An 8,183-nucleotide genomic window follows, 5' to 3' on the forward strand; every position below is an offset into this window, starting at 1 on the left:
TATTTAAATGAAGATGCATGCACTGGGCTAAAATACAAACAACAGAAATCAAAGGTCATATATAAAAAGGCTAAATATAACACAGGCCTAGAACCAGCTCCTGGTTGGGAGCTGGGGAAAGGTAGACAATTTGTGGTGGGCAGAGAAGACTATGTACACAATTAGTGGTGGGCAGAAAAGGCATCAGTGTAAAGAACTGACTCACTTCACAGTACTGGCCTACAGGAAAGTGTGATGTTGTTGTCTCATGTACATAAATACGACTCCAACCTTGCTTTTGTACAAACCAAGCTTGGTAGGCACCCAGGAGGACTGTGGGTTTGTCTTGATGACAGGGCACTGCACCACACTGCTGCTAAACCTTCCAGCCCTAGGAACTCATCTGCTACCATCCCTTTACCCTCCCTTTTAGGCCCTTGGGCTTTTTCCCATTCAACAACTACAGCCTGAGGCCTGCCCAACCACCTAGCTTCACGTGACTAATTGCAGTGACTAACTGCATGGCTTCCTGCAAGTAAGGTGCTTCTGTATCTCTCTTTTTCTGACCCCAATATGAAAACATTTCTGTAAATGTTTGGCACCTAAGAAACATGATGGTTATGGATAACGTCACAATTACACAGGGAGACCCAGTAACAAGACATGCAAGGTGAGGGCAAACGGCACTGAGCTGCTCTAGCATTTCAAAACCAGGACTGTAGCTTGCCATACATTTGGGGGGGGGCGGGGGGCGGCGGTTAGGAGAAGGGATGCGCAGAGCTGATGACTTCATCGGCTTCTCAGCAGCATGTACATTCAAATTGAAGATGTCTTGAGAGCCCCACTCTACCCAAATCGTGAGTCTGGTCATTCCTCTAGCAGAGCGTGGTGCAGGGACAGCTAGAAAAGCTGAGTTCCCATTGAGTCTGTTGCACCGAGAGTCCTTTTGAAGATGTTCAGCAAAGTAATTATTTTCTTTTGAGCAGATGTACAGCACATACATGAGAAGGCCATGTAAAGGATGCCCTGCAGCCCAGTCAAACCATCCAATCTCAGTATTATCGCAGCCCCCTCTGAGTTTCTTCCAATGGCCGCCGTCACTGTACAGTAATAGCTGAGCAGCATCAGGGCGAGTCATCAATGGTGGGCAACCAGAAGACCATGTTGGAACATGCGCTGGCAAAAGTCATGAACTTGGGGTTGAATTGCAAACAGGTAATCGGGCCGGTGTGCTTACCGTCCAACACAGCTACTTTTATACCACTCTCTCCATTCCAGATATGGATCTTGCCATCCTCCGAACCAATCATAATAAACTGAGAGTCTGGAGTAAATGAAGCCTCCAGTGTGACAGCTTTGCTGTTTGCATAACCCTCAAACGTGTGCATCACCACTCCTTTGAATGCATCAATGAGAGAAATGAAGCTGCCGTTGGTGGAAATGAGGATGACCTTGCCATCGTTGCTGAATTTAAGTCCTGTCCACTCACAGGTTCGATGACACTGCATCTTAAAGGTAGTAAATGGCCCCTTACCAAAAGAACGAAGGTCGTAAAGTTTGACCATCTCAGAGTTGACACCTGCAGCCAAAATTAACCCTTCTGGATCAAAAGAACAAACTGGCTTCCCCTGCAGATGCACGAGGCCCTGGCAGTTAGGAGCCCGGAGATCCCAGAGTCGAATGGTCTTATCAAGAGACCCAGAAATGAAAATGTCATCCACAGGTGACATGGACAAGGCCACCACCCTTTTGCTATGTCCAGGAAAGTATCTGATGTATTTGTTGTCATGCAAGGACAAGTAACGAATAGTATCGTCTCTTTTGTTAGAACTGTAAACAGCTGTGTTTGCCTCATGAGTGTATCTGATGAGGTCCACGCCATATTTCTTACTGTACAGGGTTCTCTTTGGCTTGCCCTCCTGGCAGTCATAGAGCACGATGGAGTCGTCGTTGCTGCTTGAGATGACCATCTGGCCGTTGGGGCTGAAATCGAAGCAGTTAATCTTGTCCGAGTTTTCGCAGAACACCCTGGCGACGCGGAAGCTCCGCAGCACGCTGTCGGTCAGCTTCATGGCGGCGGCTGGGGAAGGCAGCGGGGTCTGGCAGCGGGGTCTGGCAGCGGGCGGGCAGCTGAGGGGCCCACCCTGGGTGGCGGGAGTGTTGAGCCGGTGGCTAGCAAGAAGTCGGCCGGCAGTGGGGCCGCCTCCTCTTCTTCCTCCTCCTTGGACGACGGTCTTCTGCCTCAACTGTGGCGCGTCGCTGACCGTTAGTCCTCACAGCCACCTCAGGCGCAACCGACGCAGCACCACCTCAGCGTGTCCGCCATCTTGGGGCGACGGGCGAAAGTCGAGGGCCAGGCGCCTCAGCCGGCGCACGCCGGAAAACGGGTAGTGAGAGATATTTTCATTGAATATGAAACTCAGGGTTGGAAGGGATTTTTTTCCCTAATGGAAATTTTAGGATTTTTAATTTTTTTGTTTATTTTCTGTTGAAATTCATCTCTCTTATTATTGCTGTTTTGAAGATAATGAATCTTGCTCATTCAGGTAGAATTTTTTTGTTCTTTGTTTTCTGAAGTCTTCTATGATATGTATGTGTGAATTGAAAATTATTAGAAATCATTTTTCCTAGATTTCGCAGAGATTTTGTGTATTTGACTTGGTGAAGTCTTTTTTTTTTTTTTTTTTTTTTTTGCTCTTCTTTGCTTCGAGGTTTTCAGTTACCATAATAATATTAGATCTTTGCGGTATGTCTTTTACATTTTTCATCTTTCTGTGCTTCAGTTTGGGTATTTTTTACTGTCTCATCTTGCAGTTTATTTATTCTGTGCTTTTTGGTGATGTCTACTGAGTCACTAGTATATCTTAATTATGTTTCTCCAATTCTAGAATTTTTATTTAACTCTTTATAGATTTTATTTAACTCTTTATAGATCAATATCTAGATATTGACATTTTATATTTATAATTGAATATATATAATATTTGTGCGAATATAAATATTTACATATCTTTAATGAGAGAAGAGTGCATTAGTATCTGGTTTAGTGATTTAAATATTTAATAAAAATTAAAGTAATCTTTCATGGTATCTTCTAGAAGTCTGCTACTTCAAGATAAGCACAGACCACCATTTGTATTCCCTTAGTAGATGTAGATTTTACCCTTACCTGAGAATTGTAAACTACAATCAAGTGTGATATAATTGTATATGTGTTTGTAACACATCTTTACTATAACCAACAACTTTGAATGTGAAAACCATTATTTCAAACTACAGCATTTATTGGTATTTTATTAAACTTATTATTTATTTTTGCTATCCCGAGGGCAATTTAAAATTAAGAGAAGCAGCAATGGACATGTATTATTGAGAATTTCAAATCTAAGATATCATTTTTCTTTTAAGCACAAGTAATCTAGATAGTTACTATATTTGAAGTCATACTCTGACCAACCTCAATTTCAAATTTTTACCTAGCTGACCCCAAATAATGATATTGGTTTGCCGACTTCATGCTTTATGGGACCTGTGTAGAAAAAAAAAGACACACACAATCGATCCTCTTTCATGAGATGTTGAGCCTGTAGGCTTCCTTCAAAGGAGTTCTTTGTCCTTATGTGGAAAGAGTAAGGGAAAGGAGGAAGGAAAGAAAGAGCCCAACTCGGTTTTAATACAGAGTCTGTGAAAGTGATTCAGTGAGGCAGAAAGCTTCATTGCGAGTCTATGATACAGGTCCAGTTACAGGCAACAAAGAGAAAGTAAATTCCAAAACCTTTTCAAAAAAGTAGATTTAAAACAACAATGACAACGCTGGAAAGCCAGATCAAATCAAGAGTTGTAACCCCAAAATTAACAAATCTAGAGAAGTGAAAAAAATATTCCTGTGCTAAATTAGTTTCATTAAATAGCCATCAACTCATGTTAACTTCCTATGGTGGTAACACGATCTAAAACGTTTTTTCCTATTACCTTTGTTTCTGCTAACACTGTCTGTCTATCTGTCGATCTATCTATTGATCTATCTGTCTGTCTGTCTATCTATCTATCTATCTATCTATCTATCTATCTATCTATCTATCTGTCTAACCAACCTATCTATATTTGGAAAATATTTTAGTGTAGTATTTATACTTCAAAGCATAAAAGCCTAATGTTCAAGTTAGACAAAATAATGTTTTTTTTTTTTTTTTTTTAATAGAGACCCGTGTCCCTAATATACCCTGCAGTTGTTTGTGTGTGTTGATGGGAGGATGCATGTGTATGAGTACTTGTGCATCGTGCATGTGCATGCTTTTCTCTGTGTTTTATTATATGTGCACACATCAAATATAGTGTGTGTGTGTGTGTGTGTGTGTATGATGTTTTGGCTTACAATATATTAACTTATAGCACAATGATGTTAACCTATAAAATCCATGGCCCTTCACATAAGAATCTGGATTTTCAACTTCACTTAGAAGAGAAAAATATGGAATAATACCAGGACAACAATTTGCTATGGAAATAATTTGCTGGAGCTCCACTCTCTTTAGACCGTGTACATTCCTTTGCTATAGTCGTTATTTCTCTTACTATCTGCCAGATTTGAGATGTCTGTTAACTTTTGTGGAAGCTTGGATTATTTAATTGTAAATTTAGGAGAAAGATTTTTCTTCATGTGTCTATTAAAACATGAAGAAAAAGACTAGTGGTCTGCACACTTTAGATAAATGGCAGTGAGCCCTGTTCTTAGTAGAAGTGAAGAATATTTATTCCTTTTTATATTCAAGGTGTGTTGTTGTGAAAAGAGTAAAGACACTGTTTAAAAAATAAGTCACATTAAGATACATGCCAGAAATTAGAAATTTTAAGTGACTAAAGAAGGAAAAAGAGCAACCAAAAATAAAAGTGTCAGGCCAGCATGTTTTATTTTAGACGTTGTACTGCATATAAGCCTTTCTCTTTTAACACCCATATCTTTTAAAATTTATTTTTGCTTTTCTTTATTTCTTAAAAAAAAATGGGATACATACATAGAATATACAGGGTTGTTGCATAGGTATAGGTGGGCCATGGTGGTTTGCTGCACCTATTGACCCGTCCTCTAAGTTCCCTCCCCTCTCTCCCCAGCCCCCAACAGGCCCTAGTGTCTTTTGTTTCCCTCTCTGTGTCCATGTGTTCTCATTGTTCAACTCCCACTTATGAGTGAGAACATGCAGTGTTTGGTTTTCTGTTCCTGTGTTAGTCTGCGGAGGATGGTGGCATCTAGCTTCCATGTCCCTACAAAGGACATAATCTAATTCTTTTTATGGCTGTATAGTATTCCACAGTATATAGGTACCACATTTTCTTTATCCAGTCTATCATTGATCGGCATTTGAGTTGGTTCCATTTCTTTGCTATTGTAAATAGTGCTGCAATAAATAAACGTGTGCATGTGTCTTTATAATAGAATGATTTGTGATCCTTTGGGTATATACACAGTAATGGGATTGCTGGGTCAAATGGTTCTGGTTCTAGATCCTTGAGGAATTGCTAAACTGTCTCCCACAAGGTTGAACTAATTTACATTCCCACCAACAGTGTAAAAGTGTTCCTATTTCTCCACAACCTCGCCAGCATCTATTGTTTCCCAACATTTTAATAATCTATTTCTATTTCTCCACAACCTCGCCAGCATCTATTGTTTCCCAACATTTAAATAATCATCATTCTGACTGGCGTGAGATCATATCTCATTGTGGTCTAATATTCAATTCTCTGATGATCAGTAATGTTGAGCTTCTTTTCATATCTCTGTTGGCCACATAAATGACTTCTTTTGAGAAGTGTTTGTTCATATCCTTTGCCCACTTCTTGATAAGGTTTTTTTTTTTTTTTTTTTTTTTTTTTTTTTTGTCTTGTAAATTTGTTTAAGTTCCTTGTAAATTCTGGATATTAGACGTTTGTCAGATGGGGGTAGGTTGCAAAATTTTATCCCATTCTATAGGTTGCCTGCTCACTCTGATGATACTGTCTTTTGCTGTGCAGAAGCTCTTCAGTTTAATTAGATCCCATTTGTCAATTTTGGCTTTTGTTGCAACTGCTTTTGGCATTTTTGTCATGAAGTCTTTGCCCATGCCTACATCCTGAATGGTATTGCCTAGGGTTTTTATGGTTTGGGGTTTTACATTTAAGCCTTTAATTTATCTTGAGTTAATTTTTGTATAAGATGTAAAGCAGGGGTCCAGTTTCAGTTTTCTGCATTTTGCTGACTAGTTTTCCCAGCACCATTTACTGAATAGGAGATCATTTCCCTATTACTTTTTTTTTTCAGGTTTGTTGAGGATCAGATGGTTGTAGATGTGTGGTGTTATTTCTGAGGTCTCTGTTTTGTTCCATTGTCCTATTTGTCTCTTTTGGTACCAGTACCCTGCTGTTCGGTTAACATAGTCTTGTAGTACAGTTTGAAGTCACGTACTGTGATGCCTCCAGCTTTGTTCTTTTTGCTTAGGATTGTCTTGGCTATAGTGGGTCTTCTTCGATTGCATATGAAATTTAGAATAGTTTTTCCTATTTCTGTGCAGAATGTCAATGGTAGTTCAATAGGAATAGCATTAAATCTGTAAATTACTTTGCACAGTATGGCCATTTTTAGGATATTGATTCTTCCTATCCATGAGGATGGAATGTTTGTCCATTTGTTTGTGTCCTCTCTTATTCCTTGAGCAGTGTTTTGTAGTTCTCCTTGAAGAGGTCCTTCATATCCCTTGTTACCTGTATTCCTAGGTATTTTATTCTGTTTGTAGCGATTATGAATGGGAGTTCATTCATAATTTGGCTCTCTGCTTGTCTACTGTGGTGTAAAGGAATGCTTGTGATTTTTGCACATTGATTTTGTATCCTGAGACTGCTGAAGTTGCTTATCAGCTTAAGGAGTTTTTGGGCTGAGACAATGGGGTTTTCTAAATACAGAATCATGTCATCTGCAAACAGAGACAATTTGATTTCCTCTGTTTCTATTTGAATGTCCTTTATTTCTTTCTCTTGCCTGATTGCCCTGGTCAGAACTTCCAATACTATGTTGAATAGAAGTGGTGAGAGAGGGGATCCTTGTTTGGTAGTGGTTTTCAAAGGGAATGCTTCCAGCTTTTGCCCATTCAATATGATATTGGCTGTGAGTTACTCATAAGTAGATCTTATTATTTTGAGATATGTTCCATCAATACCTAGTTTGTTGAGAGTTTTTAACATGAAGCGATGTTGAATTTCATCAAAGGCCTTTTCTGCATCTATTGAGATAATCATATGGTTTTTGTCAGTGGTTCTGTTTATGTGATGGATTACATTTATTGATATGAATATGTTGAACCAGTCTTGCATCCCAGGGATGAAGCAAACTTGATCGTGGTGGATAAGTTTTTTTGTTGTGCTGCTGGATTCAGTTTGCCAGTATTTTATTGAGGATTTTCACATCGATGTTCATCAGGGGTATTGGCCTGAAGTTTTCATTTTTTGTTGTATCTCTTCCTGGTTTTGGTATTAGGATGATACTGGCCTAATGAAATGAGTCAGTTAAGAGTCCCCGCTTTTCAACTGTTTAGGATAGTTTCAGAACGAATGGTATCAGCTCCTCTTTGTACCACTGATCAAATTCAGCTGTGAATCTGTCTATTCCTAAGGTTTTTTTGGTTGGTAGGCTATTAATTACTGCCTCAATTTCAGAACTTGCCATTGGTCTATTCAGGGATTTGACTTCTTCCTGCTTTGGCCTTGTGAGGGTGTATGTGTCCAGGAATTTATCTCTTTCTTCTTGATTTTTTAGTTTATTTGCATAGAGCAGTTTTTAGTATTCTCTGATGGTAGTTTGTTTTTCTGTGGGGTCAGTAGTGATACCCTCTTTATCATTTTATATTGTGTCTGACTCTTATCTCTCTTCTTCTTTATTGGTCTAGCTAGTGGTCTATCTATTTTGTTAATTGTTTTTCAAAAAACCAGCTCCCAGATTCATTGAATTTTTTTTTGGAGGGCTTTTCATGTCTCTATTTCCTTCAGTTCTTCTCTGATCTTAGTTATTTCTTGTCTTCTGCTAGCTTTTGGATTTGTTTTCTCTCTAGCTCTTTCACTTGTGATGTTAGGGTGTCAATTTAAGAACTTTTTAGCTTTCTGGTGTGGGCATTTAGTGCTATAAATTTCCCTCTTAACACTGCTTTGGCTGTATCCCGGAGATTCTGGTACGTTGT

General features: G+C 39.2%; 1 pseudogene; it reads right to left on the bottom strand.

Moving 5' to 3' along the window:
• Positions 1-1,079: 1,079 nt before the first annotated feature.
• LOC108538984 (WD repeat-containing protein 82 pseudogene) lies at positions 1,080-2,504 on the bottom strand (annotated as a pseudogene).
• Positions 2,505-8,183: the final 5,679 nt, after the last annotated feature.

This window comes from Rhinopithecus bieti, unplaced genomic scaffold, assembly GCF_001698545.2.
Source record: "Rhinopithecus bieti isolate Rb0 unplaced genomic scaffold, ASM169854v2 scaffold_16990, whole genome shotgun sequence".
Classification (NCBI taxonomy): Eukaryota; Metazoa; Chordata; class Mammalia; order Primates; family Cercopithecidae; genus Rhinopithecus; species Rhinopithecus bieti.